We start from the raw sequence: 20,197 nt of genomic DNA, 5'->3' as shown, positions 1-20,197 counted from the left end.
AACTTGGTTTATGTTACTTCTTCCCTAAAACAATCGTTGAAACAGATATTTTGATATGCAAACTGCAATATGGCGCATTTCAGCGCAGATAGCTTAGGATTAAGATTAAAAGATCATTCCAAAACTACTCTAACGCCTTCTAGAGAGTAGCAGCTTGATGCCCATCATTGAATACCGTGTACACTTTTATGCCGTCAACGTAGACTTTGACGTATACATTCCCAACTAGAATATGTTTCAGTGATTCAGTATGCAGTATAGATATCAAACAGCCAATAGCTGTTCTCAGCGTGAGCACAGCCCGAGGTTACCTGGGAGAACGAAAGGAGCCTGCTATTCACTTGGATGACAAAGTTTGTGTCTTTCAACAACTCTTTTGTTCAGTTTGTCATATTTCGAAGAAGTTTGTTGAGAGTGACTACTTCCGATGCGGATTCAGAGTACGCGTATATGCAGTGAAAGAGCTTACCGTCGTTATAATGAAATCCTAACAGTTCCACGACGGTAGCGTGTTTCGGCCGATACGCGAACCATTTTTTTGTGGATTAGACCCCGGCTATTCGCATCATCATTATAGATATTACCGAATATCATTATTTGCAGGGAGCCTCTCTGTTTTCGTTTTACAGAAGAGGAAAAACTCCCTGAAGTCGCTTAAGACGCGCATTTGCAGAGTACAGAAAACACGTTCAAGTACTTTAACATTTAATCTTTGCGTGGTAGACTAACAAGCGTAGGCTTGCTCGGCATTTCATCAGCCCTGCCGTAACGTCTTGAACAAAAGTACGAGATATTTCAGTTTTTCGTTTCGTATCGATATCTTCTTAAGCATTATGTTTTTTTTATGGCAATTTACTGTAGCTGACCGATAATACCATAATCATTTCCCACGATTGCCTTCGATAAAGGTATCATTAAATTAGTGAAATAAGTTAAAACAAATTTTGCACGCTGAGCATTTATTATGAAAGACAATCTTCGAATGTATGAGTTCGTCGGCCGTCTAATGCAGTACTAACGACCGAACGAAGGATGCTGCTTGTATCATATGTGTGTTCCGTTAGATGTCCATTGACGCTAAACGACCCAGATAACTGGGCACGCTTTATGGGGATTCAATCGAAAACTGCACATCAAATTACCGTAGGCCTCGATCTGAGTTCCTATATCACTGCCAGTGCAGAGTAAACGCTATCTAAAAGTTGGTGATGTCCTACATAAAAAATGTGAAGCTGATTTAATTAGACAATTATTACTATTAGAATAATAATAGAATTAATTTCTTTATTATCGAAAGCTGATAACGTTTATATATATATATACACCTCCAAACAAGTTTAACAGATTTTTGAATGTGGCTATAGCTTAGTGAAAAATGAAATAGCATATCTCTATTCTAGGTCTAGGGAAACACTCGTTTTTACGAAAAGAAAAATCACAAATCAAAAACTATTTTGGATAGCGATCTTGATGACATTGACAGACAGTACCTGAGTAACTTATGATAATAAATAATTTATAGAACGGGGAATGGAATAACTTTTGTCAAGCACTACAATTGGTAGTAGATGGTCACGAGTATCGTTTTTGTAAGGCCTGAAACCTTTCACCACCAATACCCCCGACTTGCATAGTGTTGAATTAGGGTAATTGAATAATCGAATCTGACTAAGCGAATTAATTGAAAAAAAAAATGTTTATTCGCGCGAGCAATGCAGCAAAATAGGCGAGGCATGTAACAAAATCATGAGAGTAATGCAGTTTGTCATCATCGAAAAAGTCAAAAAAAAACTGCCACGGGCTAGCTCTTAAGCGGTTGGGGAGACTGTTCCTACATGGCAATAATTACACCGAATTCGAGTGTAGATCAGACACGTATAGATCGGTTTTAAAGAAAGTAAAAGTATTACGTTAGGTAGCGCGCAGTGGCTACTGGGGCGTCTGCAAAACAGGGTTCAGGTCTGTGTATATGTATATCTAAGTCTGGGTTTTTACAACGGTTGGAAAGGGCCGACGTGTTGTAATGTAATTCAAACAGGCCCAGCCCAAATAGCCACTCTATCTTAACATTTATATTAAACAAGTAATTAGTATTCCTCGGAGCACATACATGTCAAAGCTATACTAACATTTGCTTTTGACCAGCGTGTGTACGATGTATAGACAATATGTCCACTTTGAACTTCTAATTGCTAACTAGTAATTAAATGACAGACATGATCAAAGAGCCACAGACGTCGATGCCTCTAAAGAGGAAGATGGTCTAATGTAAATGATTGTCTTGACCGCGTATACAATACATACGCTATTCGTGTGGTCAAAGTGGATCAACAATCGTAGCGAGGTAGGGAATCGATAATGTGCTCTTGTTCCACGATCGTACAAAGGACGGACGGCCTGTGACAAGCGCCAAACGGCACCTGCCTCGAAATATCCATTGCACATGTACGATGCGCCGTAGTCAGTCCTCTGTGAAAACCAGCGATCCTTCTCTGAACGAGCCCTGAATCTTTATTCGACGGCTGATTTTTTTGCTACGCCGGCCAAATTCTCATTTGTCACAAATAGAAGAGCGGCCTCGCGAGCTACGCGATTCTATCAATCACCATGCGTTCATGATATATATCACTTGTTGTTATGATGGATCTTTTCGGTAGATGGTTAATTTTCGGTCGCTATGCAACGCTGCATTCATCAACTTGACGATTTCGCTAGAGGCTGCTTTATTGAACGCCCAATAAATTCATTGAAAGATGTCTAAGACTATGATACTGCGCACTTGCCCGCGTTGAATGCTCCAGCAAACATTTGTGTTTGCTCAGCAGTGACGGAAATTGTGACGAATGATCTTGCTGAGGTCTTGGTGATCGAATTTGCTGCAAATTGATCAAAACAACATGTTAGGAAAATATGTTGCTTTGATCATTTTGAATCCAACACATCTTCAAACATCTGTGCATACGAGTCAATCATACGAGGCGCCTGGTTAACGAAGAGGATTGTAGTTATTTAAAAAAGTAAAAAGCAGCCACTTCTTCATTCGTGCGTACACCATGTGGCTAACATCGAACTAATGTTGGATAGCATGTGATAGATGAATGACGATTACAATATGCGAGCAATAAGAAGCGACTTTTGCAATAGCATAATATTGTCAGCAGCCTCATGAGCCCTTGAGGCGTTTCTCTCCGGACAGTGCTTTGGGCAATATTAAACGAGAATAAGTTATAGCCGGCGGAAGTTGCCGTCATAGAATAATCCTCAGAAATGTTCATAGCACAGAAATATAACGGCCTTGTGTCACTTAATTGTCCTGCAACTTTTCCAGCCTCCTATTATTTCCTCAGCTCACATCTTCTCTCATCTCAACTAACTCACTATAAAAGAATTTCTCTTTGGTAAACAAAGGGGCGGACCGCAAGTCATCAGACAAAGACACATGCTGCGTCTTACGCTAAAGGGAGACGAAAGAAGAGAGCAAGAGAGGTTTAGCAGTTGCGTGCCCTTCTGGGTATGGTGTGACAAGGCGAGGGACAACGAAAAGGACACAGCAAGATCGGGCAAAGGCAGCACTGGTGGCGCACTGGGCAGAAGCAGGCAAAGAGTAATTATGGCACATGAAAGAACTGTACGATGGAGAAAACGGTAGTGCTGGAAGAGCTATTTAAGGCACGAAAAAGTCTGATATGTGAATGATGGAAGTACGTAGAATAAGAGGAACGACAAACCAGAAGGACTGCATTCGCCTGGAGACGAGAACACGAATGCTACACCATCAATGCCTTGAGTCAGCATCGAGATGAATAGTAGCTGTCGTATTTGCATTTTAAACATTTTTTTTTTTTTTTTTTTTTTTTGTTAAAACATAAAAGTACACCATCGATTTACGCATTGAGAACGAAAACAAGTGAGAGAAAATTGAATGTGTTTTGTACAAGAGAATAAGTTAAGCTGTGGTGTTTCCTTAGGCATGTTTGTCAAGTAATCGACACGTATTCACCTAAAGTATAATGTCAGTCATCTAAATTAATTTATAAATTGCCAGAGTTGCAATTGCTACAAGTGTGCGTACATTTAGAGTTATGAAACGCCCGATCCTATTGAATTTTTTTGGTAGGCAATATGGCGAACTTTTAATCGCCACGACACATCTTTCCACTGTTATACAACTTGCCTGTCCTCTTTCGATTGACGGTGCTAGAATTTAATTTGTGGATAACCCTTTCTTATCTGATGTTAAATGACCAGACCAGTTTCGATGCCCATAGGACGTAGCACACGTACTCAGGAAACTAGGCCATCTCCTGTCTATTTTCTGTTTTGAGGGAACGTGATTTTAAACTGTGTTTTCTATAGCAATGAAAACATTACCGCCTTATAAGTATCTGCTATTGTACTGTGCGAGCTATCCTGCTACGCGAAACCTATATCACGTATAAAACCGTACGAATATTATGGCACTATGATGAAGTTCAGCTAAGTAATATTCTCTAGGTAAAATCATCTCGTCTGTGGTTTACACTGCATTGCTCGTGTATACATGTATATATATATAAGCCACGTGCGCATGTGTTCGCTATGATATCCCCAACGGTGCTCATCCACACCTTAGTTCCTCTGTCTTTTATCTGGGTTCTCCGCCCGTTACCTACCCGTAGATTACGCTCGACTGCCTCGTGCAAGATACTTCATCTCGCGCCTCTAGTCGGATCCCGCCAGCGGGATACACGCTAATGACGCACCGCCGTGGCCCCGGTTCATGAAAGTGATATTATAGTACCCTCTGTCATATCGTGCACAGGACGAATCCCAAAAAGCCGCCCTTATTGTTAGGAACCCCTAACAGGTACGTATATTGTACGCTGTGCACATGAACCGACAGCTTGCGACAACGAGATGCTTGCCGCACCAGACGGAGCTGTCTGTCGTAAACAAGAGCGATTGAGGAAACGATCCCTGCGCCGTCATAGCAACTCTATTGTTCATGTCGATTAATTACAGCGATCCGCCTCGAACGCTGATTAGAAAGACTTTATTGTTGACACTCTAATCCTCCAATGATCCGATTCGAAATCATTGTCAACGATAACAATGGCAGTGGCTATAGCACGTTCCAGAAGCACATCTAGCGTAGAGTTTATTCTCGAGAAAGCGGCTGTTTATGAGATAAACAGAAACACATTACACTTGATACACGCATAACAATCCAATAATTCCAAGTTGTTCCAATAATTCCAAGAACGACATTTTGAACAATCAGATTTGGTGACCTCGTTGCATTCATGCACTATTTCTTCTAGCCACCTTTGTCACCTCGTTATCCTTTTCATAACTTGCCAATTAAAGCTCCTATGTAGTTCACTTCCTAATACGGACCGCTCAGAAAGTGGATTCTAAACGAATAGCGCAGAGATCACATGTAACAGCTTCACAGTTGCTATGGGATGTTTGAAATGTCGTGACCTTCTTTGGCCAACGTGAACTGCAATCGTTCTGACGCCAGTCAGCGGAGTGTTTCATTTATCGTACGTTTGGGTGTGTCTTTCGTTCATTCGATAGATATATACATACATATATTCAACTGAGAATTAAAGTGATGCCTTTTCGGCAAACTATGAATTAGAAAAACTTAGTTAGAAAATTATAATGTAATGGAAAACGCTGTTCGATTTGATCTAGTAAAAAATAGTTTTCTTCCAAGGTCAGTACGCAGTGGCCTTGGTTCCTCTCTTCCTCTCACGACAGTAATGAATTTCGGTGGTTGTAGTTTTTTTATTCGTTAATGGAGAACTTTGATTCCCAATATTTCCTGTCGTTTTCGGGGTTCCTCCGCTAGTTCCCCTAGTCTCTCTAGGAAGAGAGTACTTAGAAATTTTTAGGTTGTAGATGGGAAGCGCTAAAGAAACTATTCAGCATGCGAATCGTTGCTTAATTTAATTCTGACCTATTCGACTCGATACGCCATAAATATATCTAATTGTATAAGATAAATGGTGGTAAATGTTTTGCGCTAGGACTCAGTATTACTTGGGACAATTTCCGCCTGTACGCCGGTAGGGTGTCCGCAGTCTACCTAACATCGTTGCAACTAATCTTAAGGCCTTCTGATGTATATGAAGAGGATACCGGCTCAACGCATGCAGATTATTGTATGGAATGTTTTAAGTTAGAAACAACTATATTTATGTAGAACTCTGATTGAGCCTCCAATCGGTCGCTTTTAGTTCGTATTCAAGTTCTCTTTGATGCCGGATGTCTGGACAAAAGCTCGACCCTGTTCATCGTCTAATCTTCCGACGCAATACTTAGTGTCACCATTCTTTTCGCCGCTGGTGCGGTTGCTGCTCCTTCTTGTAAAAAATATATTACGCTGAAGGACCATCTTTGCCTGGTTCGGTAATCAGCCGTATTCGCATCGAGCATAATCAGCTGATGGCAACTGCACACCGGTTGATATGTAAACAGCACAGTCGCTAAGTAGTTTCTTTGCGTTTCTTCTTCTTCTTCATTTTCTGCGGTGGAATGAAAAGATTGAGTCATAGTAGCCCCTACGTACCGCCTAGCCAAGACACTTCCAGTTCGAGGGGATGGTGCTTTAAAGGGGGTGGTCAAGGGCCCCGCTCAAGAATAGTGCATCAAGAGGCATGACTAGTGAGAGTTGATTCAAGCTAAGGCAAACTGAGTAACGTTAAAAGTTATTTAAGTGTACCTCGGTTGGTAACCAGCGAACTACCACCATGCTGAAGATACGAAAGCTTAATTTGTAAAATAAGATTCAGCGACCTGCACGGTTATGGCACGCAAAACCACTGTCCGAACCAGTAATAGTCTGACGAAGTAGTGCTCAGTTAACTTAGACTTGGCATTATTGAACATTTGCGCCTGGCAAAATTTACTAGTCTACGGTAGTCTAAAGTTTAACATTGTTTATTCTGAACACATCATAATAATATCATATTCGTGTTGAACTTTATATATATATAATTAGGTATATTTAGTTTTTTTTTTACCGTGATTACCTATTAACAGTAGGCTCTTTTGAAGTCTGAGAGAATCTGAGCGCAACGATTATGTAGAAACCGATTGGCGCCTCACTTTTCTTAGTATTTCAACGATCGCATTGCATGACACCCATAGCGTATGAACTTAAGCGTATTAATGACTTTCCTTACATTTTTCATAGAATTAGAATACTTCCTTCTCTCTCATGTTCAATCTGATATTTCTACTACTTGAGCGTACGTAGGCCTATGTTCTCTATGCTATTTTATGCTAATTGTAACCAAATGTATCATTACGTAGTTAACGCTGTTCACAACAACGATTATTGTGTATTATTCTGCCGTGTGCACGAATAGGTAGCCCACTACTGCTGGTCCCCTTATCTCTATTCAATCAATTCTTACCTTACAACAACGGGTAGTCAGCAGAGGTAAACTCGTATGTTCTTCGCAGCAGAAGGTACGGGAAAAAAGGGATACCTTATGATATCTTGTGGTTCATTACGAGAACGCAGTTCTCTCTGTGTAGAAAGCGGTCGCTGGGTGATGGAGTGCCTTGCTCTGATGCAGCCGACCGTCTAGAACAAGAACAGCCCCGATATCCAGGGCCAGATCGTGCAGAGGCCCCACAGATAGCACACTATATGAAACAGAATTCGACAAGCGAAATGGGAAATAAGTATGTAGGCAGGTGAACAGGCCTAGGAAGATTGGGTACATCAAAACCATTCCTAGTGACCTCCAATAAAGCAGCGGTCTTTGCGTTTCGTAAATGCAATCTAATTCAACTAATTGATCCTGCTTTCTTCGACAGCTTTTTTTTTTATTTTGATCAGTTATATATAGTTTGGTGTTATTTATTGCGCAACTTAGTGAGCTTATAGATAAATGATCTCGGTAATAGATTTGAAGCCTTCGATGTATTGTTTTCGATTTATCTAAAAGAGTATGATCTACTTTGAAAGTCTATGGTGAAAAAAGTATTATTACGTATCTTTTTTTTTGTCAAAACCAAAATATTATAAATCCAGAGGTTTTTAGACCATAATCAGTTGCTTGTTATTGGTACTGTTATGGTAAACCTCAGAACTCTTTGGTCTGATGCATTATAAAATGAGTGTTATGAACCAACAATCGATTTCTCCGAGGAGACAGATTAACAGAGTCACGTTATTCGCAGCTGCAGCGACGACTGAATCATTTTTACTGCGGTTACAATCTGCGTTTTTATATACTTGCTTCCTAATTGGTCGTACCCTGCGTTTAAACGAAGTACTTCTTACTGTCATTTTCCTACGTTTACGTAAACAAAGCATTGCTGTAAATTTTATCGCCGTCATCATATATGAAGTCATTTCCGGTTCAGTTCAATTTTCGACGCATGAATTCAAAATTACGCGCCATTTATCCCGACTTCAATACGAGTTTTCGACTGGTTTAGATATCATCTTTATGTTTGCCAAGAGCATGCACGGATTCATGGGCGTGCCATTGGGCCTGCGTACACTCTCCCATTTGAGCCTCGTTTTTTAAACGCTCTACGCGCGTAATTCCGAACTACTCATTACCTTCACGTTCGGCTGTCTATATACTCATTTTCGTATTTCTGTTTCATTTCGCTTTCTATCTGTGAATGTATGAAACTAGAGGTGCAGCTGGTGGGCTGACAGGTTCTGCATGTTATTACTGTTTTTCAAGTGGCGCCTTTTTCCGTCGGTGTCCTCGTCAAAGTGGAGTTCGTAAAAGAGGTGCTAGCGGGATCTCCCCCAACAATCCGAAGACCACTTCCTACCAAATCAAATTATTTCCCGTTCACAAATACGCTTCCACATATATCCGCATGGCTAAATTCGTGAGTATTAGCCACCCGATCGGCCTACACTTGTTTGGGCGGTGCTACGCCCCTTGCCTCTCTATCTGCCAATTAATTACAAGGCAGGGTCTTCTCAGGCTCGGTGATGGGGGCGACGCCATAGCAAACGCAACACAAAATGGAAGGTGCAAAAGGGGATTCGTTGTTCGTGCCTGCTCATCACTGGCCTTTATCGGCGTACTCCGTCCGTGCAGTAAGCTCCCACTCCGATCTACATTACAAACCAATAACAACAATGACCCCAGGGAGGGAAAACGGAGAGGCGTAGGTTCAATCCAATTGCCCTCAGAGCTCAATGTTTTTGGACTCTTCGCTTCGCTAACGCGTCTTCGTATGAGTCGCGGCTACATTAAAGTGAGTTTTTCAGCGTTAGTGCGTTTGTACAATATAGGACGCGTTCTGCGCTACAAGGAGCTGTGGCAGCCATCGGTGAGGCCATGTTACTTTCTGAAAGTCCGCTTCAGCTTGAAAAATAGAGGCGAATAACGTTCAATATTTTCACATGGTGAGGCTTCATAAACAAACTAAAGCACATAGTAACTGTGGGAAGGTTGTGGGAAACCGGTACGTTCACATCGAACAGTTACAAAGAATCATGGATAAATGTGGCGATTGAAAGAAGGTTAGAGGACAGACAAAAGCAAAGTTTTAAGCATCAACCTTACAATAACTCATCGTAACTTATTCTAAGTTGCAGTAATTTAATAATAACAAAAGATAGTTAAGTTAGTTCCCCGCCTTTTACTATTGTTCTTTCTACTTTAATTTGATCTCAAGGCGGCGCCCAAAAAAGACAGAAATGGCCTGAAGTAAAATCTATTTAAGGTCGTTTTACCCCTTCATTTCAAAATACTACTAAACACTAAGCAAAATGATTTTCGCTGTCGATATCTCAATTCCTTTCCATTCGTATGTACCCCGAGGCGTTCAACTAGTAAGATAACTTTCTGTACTTATGCAAGTGGTATAATTCTTATGTCCCATTGACTAGGCGTGATTCAGTGACACCCTGCTTTCAATTAAAGGGCCTTAACTAGTAATATGTTGTTTTGGTGCCATCAGTGGATGCACTCATTAATATCTTTCGCCATTCTAACAGATGTTAGAGACGAAAGTATGAAGCAAATGGTTCTGTTTAATGTCTAACTTTGACGTTTCTTCAAGAAGTGCGCCGAGTAAAAAAAAACTCTTCTTCCCTGAGAAGTGTCTAATGATTTGAAACCGGTTTCAATTCAACGCTTTGGCAAGCTGTCGTATTGTTTACACCGCAAACAAATAAATAAATTTCGCATTGGTTAAGACACGACGCATCCCAGACGTTTTTGACATTAATATAACAATAAAGACCGTATTGCGTCACATGTACTGATGTAACATGAGTCAGTGTATGCGCATGTACTATATCAGTTTGTTATCAACAGCTTCAGATAGAAAATCTGTAAACAGGTTTCCATAATATAGATGAAATGGAAAAAAAACTTATTTTTGATGGTAATCAACTTTCCTAATTCACCCAAATCTGGTAGGATTTATGTGTTATTGGCAGGGCTCGAAGCAAAATTCTTTTACCCAGAAGCTTGGCCAAACCATCGAGTCAATAACAGATCTTAAATTAGATGTAGATAACACTTTGTCGTAACGATAAGAGGAATCATGCACTTCAATGACATATCTATCTATACAGCTTATACTTAACCAAGGCCAAATACGTAGTCAAGCCTAAATCCAGTCGCAATTTTATAAATGTGCTAGGCATTTACCTGAATCGACTAACAAAAACGGTATACGCTTGATAACGTTCATACTCAAATCCAGACTTTTTCCCGGATATTATCATTGTTACTATTATTAAACATACAACTTAGATATTTCTTTCTCGCAGCGCGCGTTGAATAGCTGGCAAGAGGTGTATACGGAAGGGGTACATTGGTGACGAATCTACAAACTTGGGCATGGCTTAACTTTTTCTATGTTCAACTAGAGACCCATTATTATTAGCAAAATAATACTACTGCGCCTCGTATAGCTGTTGTGGCTACGGCCAAGTAGCCTTGGATTATTTATCTAGTCTATTTGGACTTCATGTATTACAATCGTCGGTCGAGGTTTGCTTCCTGCACGATAATATCTCCGAGCTCTGTCGTTATGCCGATGCATTCAGGCCCATCACTACAAGATCATCTTGATTGATGATCTTGATTGATGGACTACAATAACACCTTAGTTTAACCTATTCATGACGCTGCTGTACATGCAGAATGTTACGCATTTACATTCGTGATGGTCGACTGTCTTTTTTACAATAGTACTCATACGTTCAATCTATACAGGCTAGACGAATCTGGCAGTGACTAGAAATATGAGAGAAATCAAACGTTCCATTGATTTCTCACTTCAGTAGTCCATCAAAAATAAAAAATAAGCCATTTATTTCTGTCCAAGACGACTGTTAGGGGAATTGGCGAACATTTCTCCGTTTTTCTACCTGATAAGATTAGTAATAGTCTTACCGAATAATACTCTATTGCTTAGTATCAAAAATAATACAAGTAAAAATTCAAACTTTACCAAGTATTTTGAGGGTTTAACGGAAAATTTTCAAACGTTGTCATCTTCGGAAGGCAATCTCAGCACTCCTTAGAAAATCCATTAGTTGGTGTGGCTGATTTTGCCAATCATCGCATCCAAAAACATCCAAAAGTTCTTTGTTTAAGTGCAAGTCCGGACACATTGTAACGAGTACGCCAGCTGAAACGTACATTGGGACCAGTTTCCCATTCTCACTGTGAAACTTTGATTTGCGTCATTTCGTGCAGGGAATTTTGATTTCATATATGCCCCCTGTTCAGGAGGACTTTCCTTATTAAAAAAAAAATTATGCGATTGATTAGAATCTCTATCGCACCCCACTGGATGGGTGCATCGGATTCCAGCACAAGGAACCATTTGCACCCAACTGAAAAAGTGTACAAAAGTTGAAAATGGGTTCCCCGTTTGTCGACCGATACGCTAAAAACATGCGTTTGTTTTTTATGACGTTATCTGTTTAATCCTGACTGACATAGGTGGTGAGAAAGGAATTCAACAACAGCGACAATTAAACGAGCGAACACCAATGGATAAAAATAGGTGAGCTTGTCCCGGCATATCTAAATGAGAACACAACAAAGGAAACTTTAACTGTGTGTTTGGTAAACGTGTCGTTGACTAAGTGTCGAAAAGTTGTGTACATATCATGAAAGAAGACAGACTGGTTTTTGTGGCCGATAGGAGTGCTAGCTCGGCTGCACGAAAAGCAACTCGACGTCTTGCCAACAGGAAAAATCATTGGTTTTAAACATTGCTAAAACACGCATCACGAGGGTGATCCAGCAGTGGGCACCTTTTCCCTATCCTATTCGATCCTACTGCATCCTTCGGCTAGTTCTTTGAATCCAAATTTCTGCATAGGATTATGTAAGAACTACAATATGCTCCCTTTTTTAAACGCTCGAGCGAAACTTGGGCAAATGTGATACTGATCTTTTGCTTTTTCGATGACAGAAATCTCTGAAATCTATCTTTCTACGTGGGTCAGCGGCATTAGATGAATATGTGGTTGTGTGCGCCTCAATAGGTTATTTCTGAAAACACTTGACAGTAATTGTAATTTAGCGTACTCAGTTGACACAGTTGAAAATAGTCACTGCACTCGTTCACCCTAAATAGATTACAGAGGTCTTGTAGATCTGCGAAGTGATGCATTGACATCGGATTTTTGTATATAATTTATATAACATTTATTTTAAATTTACCTTTGATGGCCTTTACAACCAGACCTTGATGACAACGACCGTATCTAGACAGAAAGAAGTTCTTTTATCGTACATTAGATAAATATCAATACCCGATTTATTAATGCTAGATATTAAAAGCGAATCGGACCCATGCATCAGCGCTTAAAGGTTTGATAACTGCGCCGCAACCTTTTTTTATATCACTATTTAGTTAATTTAGCCGCGTAACTGATGGCTCGAATCTCCGACAATATCAACTTAGTTTTGCAACAACAAACTTTTTTGCTCTATTTATGTTCTAATAGTGTAGAATAAACACCTTTAATATGATAGAAGTTAACCCCATTTTGCATACGTTTTGCAACGTATAATAGTAATGAACAGTTATGCAATTAGGTTAACCGTGGATTTTCACACTGGCAAGAGCGATATTGTGTTTTTTTTTTCTACCTGTGATCAAACATATCAGATAAGGCATAAAACCAAGTAGACATTTTTAACATAAACCAAGTAGGTTTTATTGGATACCCGATACACTCCCGGTCGAATGGAAATAGTCATATAAATTGCGCACTAATTACCCCAAAGTAGTCAGATGGATTTTCAGGCGAACGATAATTCTAAGTAAGGAATATGTAGGACAAGTGCGTATGAGAAAATGGAACTCATCACAACGGAGTATCCTAAGTGCCAATCGATCCTTTGATTATCGCTGTTGAATCGCTTAATCTTTTTCATCGCCCAACGCAGCCCCGTAAAAATTTCGCTGTCCCCTAAATTTTATCTCTAATAAAAAATCCTTTTTATTCTGCCTTGTACAGCCTTCACTTAGGAGTGAAGCCCTACAGTCGCTTTGATGTCAGACGTTTATATGTGATCATCAGTTTCATTGTTGGAAAAACAGATTTACCTTACGCTCTAAAATTATTGAAGAAGCTAAATCTGTATAATTATGTAGAATCAAAGCAGGAAAGTAACGATGGAACAGACAACATCAGCAAAAATAGTATCCTGACCTAAGTGTAATTTTTCACCTAGAAAATAATTATCATCAAGTTCTGAACTATCCTATATAGGTATCGCATGAGGCAATCAGAGTATCGACAGCTACACGACAGGAAGTGATTCTTCTAGTGGGTCGGTTTCAATTTCTGGGTTGACGGCTGAGCTCTGTGTGCGTACGCTACATCTTTCCCAGGTTGAACCAAGCCAGCTAATTCACGAAAACGCTGACGTCTACGAGACCGAGCTCTGCGTAAAGGACGGGCTGTCGTATACTTTCACTGTGAAATGGTTGGCCCCGCACAAATTTTTCGGGCCATTTACTGTCAATGTTAGACGTGCATTGCAGACGTGTTCCTGTCACTTGGCAACGAAAGGATTCACACAAGTTAACAGGAACCTGCCAAATTCTACTCAAGATATTCTTGCCGTACATATTGTATGTGGTTAGTAAAAGGATTTGTGAACACACTTTGCAGCAGTAGCAGAAACTATCGTACGAACCCAGTTAAAAAATGTAATCGATGGGAAGTTGCCATCGTTGATATTAATTTGAGATAAAACCATGTGTAAGCGGCGTTTTAGCCATTCAATCGAAATAGAAAATGTACTAATGCTATGGTATATGTAGTGTGATCATAATCATAATTATTATTACTAGTTAGATTTATATCTGATATCCTGAAACAGGAATGTTTGTTTTCCACTTACACCGAGCAGTCATCTTGTTCTTTCACACAAAAAATACAAGGCAGCCTGTGTAGTTTTGCACCTTTCATGTCCAAGCTTCTGTAGAACGTGAGAAATGAAAATAGCCGCCAATAATAATAATATTCCGTGATCAGCCTCGTCGATCATGGACGTTAGGCCAGTCAAGGCATGTAGACAGAGGATAAGAAGATTAAAAAGAAAGCAACGCGTGGAAAATTCTTAGCTTCCCCGCGCTATCTCACTGTACCAAATGCCAGTCGGACGAGCCGATTTATGCGAAGCGTGCCTTACGCTGCAAACACATGAAACAGCTTTGCCTCACAGCACGTTTACACCCTATTATATCTATATATACATATAGATGCCGCGCCTTTGGTATACTGCACCGTTAGTGGCATAGACAATTACTATTATAGGTTTGGCGGGTTGGTGTCTAGCCAGTGACCGGGCTACTCCGTGTTATTTGTGCTGCCGACTTGCCACTTAGCTGAGCGGGCAAATTGCTCAATATCGAAGTGCTTTCCCACAATGCGTGTTACCTCCTTTTATCGTGTCGTGGTTTGGCGGACTGGTCTTCTTTGTGGTGCGTTAGATTTCGACCTGGGCGTTGTTTTCGCTACGGTAACTAGAGACGTTGTTAGCTAACTGTCGAAGAGTTGGTTGCATTGCTAAGCTGAACACAATAAGCACGATGCTGTTCCACGGCTTGCCCTGAGTCCTGCGTGTACGCTTCTATGGCATTGGGACCTGGACCGCTTTCGGCTTTCAGTTCTTCGACAAGCCGATTGGTAGCAATTGCTGGTGTAGAAGCTTGTGGGTGTCGACCATAAAGCCTAATTCCCAATAAAGCTTCACTCCCCGACGAGTCAGTGCCGCTCTCGTAGACCATGTCGGATTGCCGTCCTGAATTCTATACCTCTTCGAGAAACTAAAGCAGTTTGCTCAGAGTGTTAGCTTTAATATCTCAATGTAGGTAGCTAATATGTAATGAGGTACAGTGGAACATACGTAATCGAATCGCTTGCAAAACAAATTGAAGAATGCCATTTTAAGCGATTGTATTGTAGTCGTACATTGCTTTATATTTGGTTTTCCATAGGTAATGGACCTTTAGAGCTTTTATCGCACCGATAACGTAGGCACACGCAGGAAAGAGGCCCGAAAATGGGGATATTTTCGTTCTCTTTTTAAAGTAGTACATCCTGATTTAATAGTCGCTCTCAAAAGAGTTAGTATACGTCCTAAGCGAGCTTTAAACGCACGCTGTGATTTTTACATCCACAAATTTCGATACATCTTTCAGGCCTTAGGAATCATTACTTCTTTGTTGATGCGTATAAGGGAGGATTTCAAAGCTATCATGTGTATGAAATGCTGTCACAACGTGACAGCCTTAAAAATGCCCATAAAGTGGTCAGCGTGAAAACTAAAACCTATAAATTCTATGACTATAGAATAAATCGAAATAATGAGGCGAAGAATAATATCCGGCTGTAACCCCCCAGCTCCTATATTATCCACTAAAATATTGCTAAAGCAAAAAATATATGTTATACTGCGATAGATGAAATTAACTGATATGCATGTTTTAACTATTCCTATTTTTTTTTTTTAGAAAAAACATTGTTTCAAAATTTTCTAGTCTACTCATTTCGCAAACGTCGTTGACTTTCCGTGGCCTGCGTTCTGTATGCACTACGACCCGTTGAAGTTCTAGTCACCAAAACAATGTCTTAAATACTAGAATAGCCACATTTACTGAATAAGTAGGCCATAGTTTTAAGAAGGTTACAAATCCAACATCTTCACATATAACTCAGCAATTGAGAAAAACAACAGCCTAAATTGCGTGGATCGCTTTGTGGAGTTCTTCTTTCCATGCTTTCCGAAGTGTATTGAAGGAATATAGGACAAAAATAAGGCAAAGATTCCGGACACAGCAACGACGCCCTGTGAGAGAACAGCCTTTTTGCCATGAGCTCTTGTTTATTTTCCATTGGTCAAGTTACCTATCACACATTTCCTCATTTCAAGAATACATATGAAATTGCCAAATGAAGAGCGGTAAAATCATGGTACGCATTCATAATATGGCGTTACATCTTCCAATTATTATTATTAAATTTTCCTGAATCCGTATTGGCCTTCTCTCAAATATTCGCAAGTATATGCTTTGTTTTTTTAATCGTAATTGAAATTTACTCTTTGCATCGTACACGAATAGGTATCTTGTCATATCATTGGCCTATGTTGCAGCGCCTTTCTCTAGTAGGGCAGTTGTACTGTGTTCCTTCTAAATAGATCAGCGGACACTGCTCTCGTATAGTGAAGTATTATGCGTATATCGTGTTGTTTCCGTGGCATATTTACGCCCTCATTGCTAGGAATTGACATACTCTACTTCTCCGGCCTCACCATTTCCTCTTCATTAATTAAAAAAAAAATTGATATCCAAAAACAAATGACTTAGGCTAATTATGCAGATGTGTGGTACAATACGGTTTGGATGCTAGGTTTGGACCAGAAAATATAACACATTTTAGTTTTTGGATTTGTCATCGAGCAAAATAATGCGTAATGATAAAGATGTACATTACTTGATCGTAATGGCAGTCGAACCCAACGACAATAACATGTAAAATAAGGTTCTTAGCTATGAATCAGACCGATCACACACATATGTATTAAGCAGTATAGCGTTTGATAATAATAATACCTCGCCTGAATACGTTTCAGTTGCAAGACGAACGTTTATCTGCCGTAAAACAGCGATGATATCGCCACGAAATAGCTTGAAGTGCAGTTGTGTTCCGGGGTTGATTTGTGAAAAACTTTGTAGTTTTATTAAATTAAGCTAACTTGAAAGAAAATTCCAAGTCTGTAGCAAAAGTCACATTACCTATTCCACCACGCCCTGTAGCGATGTCTGTGCATACATCGCAGTAAAAGATGATTCCGAAAACATACCGTATAATGAGGTTTTGTCCAGCAACTTCCTGTTGTGCAATTTCCATACATGGAATGTCGTTACCTCATTGATACTATAGTCCATCTGTATGAATGTTGACATGGACAATACCCAATCGTCATCGCTTATTTCATATGACGACTATTTCCGTCTTCCGGTAGAGGAGGTTTATCCTTGCGTATGAGATGGATTTTTCAGAGAAAACATCTAAGGACGTATGAGAATCACTATATTTAGCTTTGTATGGGTACAGTCTGATTCATGTCACCAGAACTGAAGTTAAGGTCCGTCAGAGAAGTTATACCAGTTCACGTTAACGTATACGGTATCTAGAGAAGTGTTAGCAGAGGATCCCGTACTAACGAGCGTTAACATCCACGAAGCTCGGTCAACATGTATCTTTACATAATTATCGGACTCTTTATGCCTATGCTGGGAGAGCATAATTAGACTTTCATGTTTCTGATTGACGCCAGTCCGCCGTTGCATGTTTGTTACGAAGCCGCAGAGAAACTTTATGACATTAACGATAGTCGAAAGGCAGACCAAACAAGAACTCACACGCCTAAACTCCAAAACTAGCCTGTCTGAAAATACGTTTTAAGAGACATTTTTTAGGTTTAGAAATCAGATAAATAACTACTATTAGGTGCAGTTGTGTTGATATCTAAAAGCCTAACGTGATATGCTATTGTACATAACTGGTGTCTTCGTGCCTAGGCCTTTGATCGACGAAATGCTGATGGGAAAAGGCCCATTATTCCAAATTAATTTGTTGTTTTTACACCACTGTGTGACATGAAAATAAAGTCATCATACACCATGAATTATACTAAATTCGTATGAACTCCAGGTATGAATTGACAGTGTTAGCAGGTTAGTGAAGAGCGAGCATATTTCAAATTATAAGAAAGCAACTGTATACAAAATGGTCGACACGTTCAGACCTCTTTAACTAATGGCTACGTTGATTGGGTTAATATGAAGTTGTCGTAGTTTGAGCATCCGAATTTTATCATCTACATCTTGCACAATTTTAAAACAAAGGGTTAGCAGGTAAAGATACATTGATCTATCCATATTATTTCTGACCCCAATCGTACAGACACTGATGTCCTCTTTTGCAGTTTTTCAATATACGCCTGTGATTATATAATGATTTGATGTCTCTTTCTGTCCCTAGGCTTCGCTCAGCAATGCATTGGCAGAACATTAAAGTTCACAAAAACAGTAGCTGTCTCCAAACTCTCAGCCGTGTTAGGCTAATCGAAGCGCCATTGCGTTTATTGATTCCGATGCGCGGTAAGGTGACGGCCGAGTGTCTTTCCGGTTTCGCCAATAGTAAAGGATCTATCTTTGACGTATTAGTTATGTGTTGCTCAATGGCGCAGTGCTCGATCACCCGTGAGCAGTAACCCCGTACCATCCAGGAGCATAATGTTTGGCCAAGTATCTCTAGCTATCGCGCATACATCGGCAGTATAGGAGATGAGTATATCTCGACGTGGATAGAATCCAAATTAGCTTGCTTTTCGCTAGAGGGTTTTTGCCGTTAGGTTCATATCACCCCGAGTATGAAACGCAGGTAACAAAGCTTGTAACCTTTGCCTGCTGTTTTCGTTACGGATACAGTAATATTGGATCTGAAGTAGAAAAACAATGTCATATGGGGGTTTAGGGAAACCCAAGCTAGGCATGCCGGATAGAGACAGAGTCGAGATTTGGGGAAATCCTTTCCCCAATATGAAGAGCTTTCACGAACAGCAGAGACAAAGAGAAACTGACCTGTAGGAGGAGACCTCAGAGATCACGGCGGCTGGAATCTTCAGCAGCGCGGATCAAACAAAGTAAAATTCTGGAGCCAGGCCGCATCCCGCCTTTGGCAATCAAGATTCTCTTTAAGATGTTCTCAGGGGTGGTGACCAAATTAACTAGAAAGACCATGCGCGAAGGTTCGCTCTAAACCGTCTGAAAAAGGGCAGAAGAAATTCTTATTCTGAAAAAAAAACGGGGAGACAGATTGCGACCATTCCCTGCGGATTGATGTCCTTAAATGATTCGGCTTCCTCAAAAGCCACTCAATCCTGACAGCAACGTATAGAGTGGAAACCAAGGCCCAATTCATACGTGATTCGACCTTCGGGGTTCGAGAGCTATTCACAGAAGTACTCTTAGGCATCAAAAATGCTTTTAACTATTTTCCAATGAGGTAGTACTTGAAACGGTGACTGGGGGGTCTGTGTCGCCCTATCTGATGCATATAGTATCTAATTATATAAAGCACTGAATGATAACCAGGTAAGGGAACAATCTCGCAATGACGGCAAGGGTGGCCCAGGTCTCTATATTAGGGCCACTTTTGCCGAACTTTGCCTACGATGACGTCCTAGGAGATTCTGCAGGATCTTCCGAGCAGAATGAAGCTCCTAACGTATGCAAACGATTTGGCCGTTACGATACAGGGAAAGACGGCCGTGAAGACGAAGCTATGCGCCAATAAGGTAGCGAACGCAATATCGGAATGGATGTCTCGAAGCAGGTTGACGTTTGGAGAAAAAGTTGAAGCGGGAGAAGAGCCGACGCATTTTGCTTGTAAGAAGAGAACGTATACGAGAAATCAATCTCCACCTAATGAGCACGGAGATTAGAATGATAAAGATTGCAAAGTATCTGAGCATGGTACACCCCAAAAAAAATTCAGTAGATTGTTCGATGTTAGGATGGCTATAGCGTACAAGCTATAGTAAAGATCTTGTTTAATATATGTGAGCCAAGGGGTCACACAGTCGAAGATTTCTAATATCGGTTGCTGAGGCAATAGCGCTTTCCGATTCCTCAGATTAATTCGAGTCGCCCACAGGCTTCA

At 40.4% G+C, this 20,197-nt stretch overlaps 1 long non-coding RNA gene across 2 annotated transcripts in view; it reads right to left on the bottom strand.

Annotated features, from left to right (window-relative positions):
* LOC147756671 (uncharacterized) overlaps positions 1-20,197 on the bottom strand; it is a 58,233-nt gene that overhangs the window by 23,435 nt on the left and 14,601 nt on the right. Inside the window, exon 1 of one of the 2 annotated variants that reach the window (XR_015324115.1) lies at positions 7,407-7,635. The exons of the other annotated variant lie outside the window; for it this stretch is intronic. This is a non-coding gene — a long non-coding RNA (uncharacterized LOC147756671). Of the gene's footprint in view, positions 1-7,406; positions 7,636-20,197 lie in introns of those variants that run through there. 2 annotated transcript variants of the gene reach the window in all.

The sequence above is a fragment of the Varroa destructor genome, unplaced genomic scaffold (assembly GCF_002443255.2).
Source record: "Varroa destructor unplaced genomic scaffold, Vdes_3.0 BEIS01000003.1, whole genome shotgun sequence".
Classification (NCBI taxonomy): domain Eukaryota; kingdom Metazoa; phylum Arthropoda; class Arachnida; order Mesostigmata; family Varroidae; genus Varroa; species Varroa destructor.
Note: the sequence above shows the minus strand (reverse complement) of the source record. Positions and strands in the feature narration are given on the sequence as shown.